This window comes from Grammomys surdaster, unplaced genomic scaffold, assembly GCF_004785775.1.
Source record: "Grammomys surdaster isolate TR1022 unplaced genomic scaffold, NIH_TR_1.0 130, whole genome shotgun sequence".
NCBI classification, from domain to species: Eukaryota; Metazoa; Chordata; class Mammalia; order Rodentia; family Muridae; genus Grammomys; species Grammomys surdaster.
In genome coordinates this window covers 7899271-7907296 of record NW_021604588.1, presented here as the reverse complement: position 1 = coordinate 7907296, position 8026 = coordinate 7899271, and positions in this window count along the sequence as shown.

Genomic DNA, 8026 nt, shown 5'->3' with positions numbered 1-8026 from the left:
AACAAACAAACAAACAAACAAACAAAACAAGGATGATTTGATTTTGCATTAATGTTAGACAAATGACTGTATGTGAATTTTTAAAAACTTTATTCTTTACATACACATATAATGTTCTTTGATTATATTTCCCCAGCCCATTATTCTCTCATCTTCTTCCCTCTGGACAAACCTGTTTTTCCTTACAAAACTTTCTTCTTCTTCTTCTCATTCTGGTGAGCACCTGATTAGTTTTCTTAGATTTCCTAGCTTCCAAAGGCCAACTGAATTACAGGGATGTTTGGCAGTGTTTGAGTTAATCTAAGCTCGGTGTAGCATGCCACAATCAGTCCTAGGAAGCTAATCTGGGCAGGTTTAAAGGTCACTGAAGTTGAAGACTACTTTGATTGGACACACTCTGGGAACCAGGAACACCAGCGGCAGTCAGCATTTTTACTGGCTGGTTGTATGTCAACTTGACATAAGCTAAGAGTCATCAGAAAGGAGCCTTTGTTGTGGAAGTGCCTCAGTGAAATTCATCTGGAAAATATTTTCTCAATTAGTGATCAATAGGGGAGGGCCCAGCCCATTGTGGGCGGTGCCATCCCTAGGTTAATTGTCCTAGGTTCTATAGGCAAGCAAGCCAGTCAACAGCATCCCTCCATGTTAGCTCCTGCCTCCAGGTTCCTGCTCTGTTTTGAGTTCCTGTCCTGACTTCCTTTGGTGATGAACAGCAATGTGGAAGTTTAAGCTGAATAAACCCTTTTCTCCCCAACTTGCTTTTTTGTGTTGCTTTGTCACAGCAATAGAAACAAACGATAACTAAGACAAGTTGGTACCAGCGTGATGGAGTATTGACTGAGATAGGCTTGACCATGTTTTGGGGAGGATTATGGAAGGACTTTAGAACCTTGGGCTAGCAAAGCCATTGAGTGTTGAGTTCTTTTAGGAGCTTGGAAGATAAGACTATTGAGAGCTGGGGCTGGAGAGATAGCTCAGTGGTTAAGAGTACTGTCTGTCCTTCCAGAGGTCCCAAGTCAATTCTCAGCAACCACATGATGGCTCACAACCATCTATATTGGGATCTGGTGCTCTATTCTGGCATGCAGGTGTACATGCAGATAGAACACTAAACATTAAATATTTAAAAGAAAAAAAGCCTCTGTGGACTGTGAAAAAAATAAACATTAATCTTGTAAAAAAAAAATGAAGGTAGTGCAGAAGATGGAGGCCTGGCTTGTGAAGTTGCAGAGGAAAATTTACAGACTATTAGGGCCATTTGGTCTTTTGAATTGAGAGTGTGTCATTCTGGTCAGCTGGAGCTGAAGAGTCAGTCACAGTTAACAAGAGAACACCACTGAAGTGAAACCTTTGCATTCTTGGGACAATCGAAGCTGGTCAGATGCAGCTCAGAAATTAGCAGTGATTACGAAGAGACCAGAATCACTGAGGTGAAATCTGGGAAGTGTTCTTGGAGCACAGAGAAGCTGTGTTTTGGTAGCAGCGAAGGTGTATCTCATGTTTGCAGCCAGGCTTGGTAATGTGTAAGAGTTATCCAGGTAGTACTGGTTTTGAAGGCATGAAGGGAGTCATGGAGAGCAGCTGAAACTTGACATTGTGAGAGGCCAGTGGTGAAAGTGCAGCCTCAGTGGCACTTGAAGGCCCTGGAATGAAGGGGTCATGCAAAGAAGTTGAGGCTTGGCACCATGAAAAAGCCTAGGAGAGGCTATTGGTGAAAGTGCAGGGCAGCCGCAGCAGAAGACTCCAGTGTTTTGGACATGCCAGTACCACAGGATGGCCACCAAGAATAGCAGCAGAGGTGGAGTGAACCCAACTGGAGCCTATAAAACATGCTATGTGTGCTGCACAGGGGGGGGCTGGAGAAGTAACCCTTTAGAATACAGAAGATCCCAGAGTGGATTCCAAACATTGGATGGTTGGAGTTTGGTTTTGCTCTGATTTGATTGTGACAGTGCCCTGATTTTTCCCTCTTGAAGTAAGAAAGTATTTGGTTTATTTTATTTTACTGGGGAGACTTTGAATTTTAAGACTGAATTTTAAAATAAATTGGCTATTTAAAGGGGCTGAATGTTAATGCGTTTGAATTTGTAAAGGCTGTGGGACTTTTAAGAATTATTGATGTTTTTAATGTGGGATCTTGGGGATGAATAAGAAAGTAAGGATTGAGGCTTAATAGTGATGTGTTTGTGTGTCAAGTTGACAAGGGGTCAGTTGTATTGGCTGGTTTTGTGTGTCAACTTGACACAAGCTAAGAGTCATTAGAGAGAAAAGAACCTTTGTTGAGGAAATGCCTCCGTGAAATCCAGCTGTAAGCCATTTTCTCAATTAGTGATCAACGGGGGAGGACCCAGTCCATGGTGGGTGGTGCCATCCCTGGGCTGGTGGTTCTGAGTTCTATAATGAAGCAGGTTGAGCAAGACATGGTGAGTATGCCAGTAAGCAGAACTCCTCCATAGCCTCTGCATCAGCTCTTGCTTCCAGGTTCCTTTCCTGTTTGGATTCCTGTCCTGACTTCTTTTGATGATGAACAGCAATGTGGAAGTGTAGGCCAAATCAAACCTTTCCTCCCCAAGTTGCTTTTTGGCCATGGTGTTTTGTTGTAGCAATAGAAACCCTAACTGAATAGAAACCCTAACCCTGGCCTACTCCTCAGTTCTTTGCCTGGAGTAGCTGTCCTTTGAGTCAGCTAAGGACACGTGCTTACTGCAGAGGGTGATTTCCTCTGTGGAGCAAGCAGCTCCCTGCCCCACCATAACAGAACCGTGAGCACACTGTCTGCTTAATGGAGCTCCAGGCTCCTAGTAAACCACTGTCAGTTCACGTTCTCTCTTGTGGCTTGCCTTGCTGATTGGTTCCTGCAGATTTGTTAAATCATGGCTAAGAAATAGGATTGGTGAATTGAGTTTCCCCTTTTCATGTTCATTAGGGATTGTTTGTTTGTTTGTTTGTTTGTTTGTTTGAAAGGATATCCCATGCCATCATGATAAGGATATGTAAAGGGAAGAGATACCAGCTCCTGTAGAGACAGTGGAGCAACTGATAACTTAAGTGGATGGGTCCTGAAACCAAATGGTCTAGATCCTTTCCTAGGAGCCTCTTAGAGAATTATTAGGACAGGCAGAAAAGGAGCCAGTCGCAAGAAAAGCTGCCTCCTTAAAGTGACTCATTGATCCCTGCCTTCTGTCCCCCAACTCCAGATTCTGCTGGTCCCCATGCTTCCCAGTAGATGGCACTAGAGATCACATTTAAGTTCCATGGTGTCTATAACATTCCGGGTGGAAGGGTAAAAATCAAGACAGTTTCATTTGAACAGTATTTCCGATTCTTCTAGGTTTGAGGACACTCTCCTACCTTGCCCACATTCCTCTCGAGTCTTCGAATGCTCTGCCCACTCTCCTCTGGCCTCTCTTTTCCCCCTTATGCTGTACATGGATACAGTGTATCTGTTTCAGTCAGCTTCCAATGGCGCAAATCTGGGCAATCTCTTTGCTCCATACCTTTGATTTTAGAAGGCAGAGTCATGGGGGAATGCCAGTAAGAAAAGAAGTCTAAAGTGAAAGCAACGTAAGAAACAAAACTACACACGAGGGTCCAAGCTGACGTACCTGCATGATTCTTGCCAAGATGGGAGGCATTTCATTTTCTAAATAGAAATATTATACATATTTATGGGGTACATTATGGTAATTTGATAGTATGTAATAGGTTGTGTAACCATACTTTTTGGCTACTTTATTGGATTCTTATATCTATCACCCTTCTCCACCCCAATCCCTTCCAGCCTCCAACAACAAACACTAGGTAGGCGAGAAAGAAGGTTAGAGGAGAAAGGGGGCATAGATCTCTTTTTAAAGGATTTATTTATGGTTATGAATGCTCTATATGGATGTATGCCTGCATGCCAGAAGAGGGTATCAGATCCCAGTATAGATGGTTCTGAGCTACCATGTGGTTGCTGGGAATTGAACTCAGGATGCCTGGAAGATCAGACAGTGCTTTTGACCCACTGAGTCATAACTCCAGCATAGATCTTTTTAGATTTCTTCCTGCTGATTATGGGCATTGAGTTCCTTGGGGTAAGTCCAGTTTTCATTGTCAGGATATCTCCAACCAGCAATCCAGCAAACAGCCAAAGCAACCAGCAACTAGCAATCTAGCAAACATCAAAAGCAGCAGCAGGAACAGCAGCAGGGGGAGCAGCAGCTGCTGTTACCTCTTGGGTCTCTGGCATTATTATATCCTCTCAAGAATTCCCAGAATTCCAAGTGTAAATTATTTTCAGCTGGCAGACTCACACCTTTGCCAGAGCATGTAACAAATCATAGTTAGCTGCTGTGGGACAATCTGAAGCAGCCCTACATCCTACTCCTGGGATTAAAATAAAAACATAGTCATATAACTAGCCTTTTAAAGAAACAAAATTCTCACTGTAAGGGTGTTAAAAAAAAGCCAGGGGTTCTATTCTTCATTCTACTTGCCTGTGTATAGCTCTATGTAGTACCATGCTGTGCTGGTTAGGATAGCTTTGTAGAATATTCTCAAGTCAGTTTTGGGTGCCTCTGACTCTGTTTTGCTGTATCAGTCTGAGTTCTCTAGAAAAGCAGAAACAGTAGAATGATTATGTGTTATAAAAAGTTTATTAAATTGGCTTACACAGTAGGGACTGGGTAGCTCAGCAGTGGCTGTCTGTCTGCTGGGTGTGTGGTGGTGCGCAGAGAACCTAGTAAAGAACCCAGTCCCTTGAAGCTGCATGCTCCAGCAGTTCCAATAGAAGATTCTTGGAGAGTTGCTGATCTTCAGTCCATGGTAGAGGACCGAAGAAACTGAGTTCTAGTGTCAGCGAAGATAGCTGCTGCAGCATGGACCGAGTCACTACCAGGTCCCCAGTGTCTACAGCGCATACTATAGGTTGTTTCAAAACACTGTAAAGCTAGAATAGTGTTTTTTGTTTTTTTGTTTTGTTTTTTGTTGTTTTTTTTTTGCTTTTTCGAGACAGGGTTTCTCTGTGTAGCCCTGGCTGTCCTGGAACTCACTCTGTAGACCAGGCTGGCCTCAAACTCAGAAATCCACCTGCCTCTGCCTCCCAAATGCTGTAGAATAGTATTTTTGATGTGACTTTGAGGTCAGTTTTCTGCTAGTATTTTGTTGAGGATTTTTGTGTCCCTTCTTGTCATATTTGGGTCTACAGTTAAGGAAAAAAGTTTATCTTGCTTTAAAATATCTATATTTTGAGACAGGCTGTCATGTGTCCCAGGGTATTTTCTATCTCCTTCTGTTGTGGAGAATGACCTTGAGGTCATGATCTTCCTGTGTCCACCTCCAAGTGTGGAGATGGCAGGGATGCACCCTCAGCTCCAGCTTTTGTCTGTTTTTGTGTCAGGGGTCATACTAGCCTTCTAAAAAAAATACATTTAGTAGACTTCCTTCCATTTCAATTTTAATAGGAGTTAGTTCTTTAAATATTTTATGGATTTCAAAACTAGATTTTCTTTACTTTTAGATGGGAGATTTTAAATTATTGCTTTGATTTTGGCATTCATGGTTTTTCTCTTCTTGATTCTGCTTCGGTAGGTTGTATGTGGTCAGGAACGTATACATTTATTCGAGGCAGTCTGCTGTCTTCTGCTTGAACCCCTCTGTGCTCCACCAAGCTGCTGTGTATTTCAGTTCATCCATTTTCATTGCTGGAAGCATTGTGCCTTGTGGCTATTCCACACGATCTTTATCCATCTACATTTTGGTGAGTATGTAGGTCACTTTCAGATTTGGACCATTACAAGTAAGGCCGTTATGAATATTCATGACCACATTTTGCTTGGCTATATCCTTTGCTTTCTTTAGGTAAATACCTAACATGGCAATGAAAATGTCCTATGGTGTATGTTTCCTTTTTAAAGATTCTGCCAAAGAGCTTTCCCCAGGGCATGTGTCATCATCCACGCATGTATATCACTGTAGTTTGTGCATGCTTACCTGTCTGTTGCCACTTTTTGTCTCCCAACCTCATTTCGGTCCTCTTCTCCCCTCAGAGCAGTCCACTTCTGCTGTCATATTTGTATTTAAATCTGGATTCTGCATGTGGTAACATGTGACATTACTGTCTCTTATCCTCCCTTCCTCTCCCTTTGAATTGTCATCCTCGAATGTAGATCCCTCACGGGTGACAGAGGGTCTTTGATTTTTAAGGATTCCATTGTAACTTTTTCTAACTTAATATGTTTAGGTGAAACTATGGTTTAAATATTAAACTTAGATGTTTTCCTAGGCTAGTGAGCGAGCACACTGTCAAAACGCTGCTCACTGTGAGCCACACTATCACAGGGTCAATTACCACCACACCCTAGTGCACTGTGTTGCTAAGCTGTGATGTTAGGTGTTCAAATCCATCTCTAGCTACAAGAGCTTGATCAGGATGTAACTCCATCACAAGCCTGGGAGCGCCTGCATAACAAGTTTATAATTTTCATCAAGTTTGAATTTTCCCCACTGTTTCATCAAGTAATTTTTTTTTTTGCTCTTTTCATTCCTCATTTCCTGCTCTTTTGATTGCACACACCATGGGATTCTACAGCTCTGTAGCTCATTTGTGTTCTATGCATTTTCCCTCATCTTTTCTCCCCACATTTCATTTTATACTTCTGTTATGTTCTTAAAGTTACTTGTGTTTTCTTCTGCAGTGTTTAACCTGCCATTAATCTTATCACTTGTCTGTTTTTTTTCAATTGTATACTGAAAAACCTTGTATCTTTATGTTTTTAAGATTTTTAAAATTATGTACATGTGTGTATGTTGGGGGAGGGGGGCTATGTGCACATGTGTGCAGGTGCCAGCACAGCACAGAACAAAGCATCAGCTCTCCAGGAGTTGGAGTTACAGGCAGTTGTGAACCACCCAGCACAGGTCCTGGGAATGTAACTTGGATCTGCTGGAAGAGTATTTTAGTACCTATTCTTAAGCTCTGAGCCATTGCTTTAGCCCCTGTTTGTTTGTTTTTTGTTTGTTTTTGTTGTTGTTGTTTTAAATTTCTAGTATTATAGTTGTCTCCTATCTAGAAGGTCTGTGTTATGTAGCAGCTTCCTAGAGATTAAAACATTCCATTTCTCAGGGAAGCTCCTTAAGACAGACTGTGTACAACTCAAAATAGCTCCAGGAAGTCCCTGAAACTGATCAGATTCACTAGGCCCCTCATTCCTAAGAGTAAACAATAAGGGCTGATGAGAGTCACTCTCAGAGGAGCAAGCTGCAAAGAAGATTCTCGGATAAACTGTGTTGATTAGTTTTATGTAAACTTGACTCAAGCTAGAGTTATGTGAAAGGAGGGGTCCTCAATTGAGAACATACCTCCATAACATCTGGCTGTAGGACATTTTCTTAATTAGTGATTGATGGAGGAGGGCCAGGTCCATTGTGTGTGGTGCCATTCCAGGGCTGGTGGTCATGAATTCTATAAGAGTAAGCCATGAGAAACAAACCAGTAAGCAGCACCCCTCCATGGTCTCTGCGTCAGCCTCTACCTCCAGGTTCCTGACCTTCTTGAGTTCCTGTCTTGACTTCTTTTGATGACGATGTGGAAACAAGACAAATAAAGACTTCCTTCTGCAAGTTGCTTTGGTCATGGTGTTTTATTACAGCAATAGAAACTGTAACTGAGACACAAGGTCAGCTCTCTGGAAGAGACTCAGACCACCTGAACCACTTTCCCCTTGTTGAGAATATTCTTCTCTTTGTTGAGCTGCCTGCAGGCTATGCGGATGTTCTAGGTTCTAGGGGGAAGGGTCTTCTTCAGCAGTGCAGCTATCTTTGAGTCCTCTTGCTTTGTAGTCATCCCCACCTGTTGGGAACCGACTCTTAGCCGAAAGTGGCTATCATCTTTACAGCCATCTCGAGCCATATACCCTGACAAGAGACTTGTTTCAACAGCCTGCAATAGCTGAGCGCACTCTGATAAACATCTTGTTACACTGTTTAGTGCCCCCAGCTGCCAGGTGCTCCTGGTATCCATGGCTACAAGGCACGTGACGTAGTG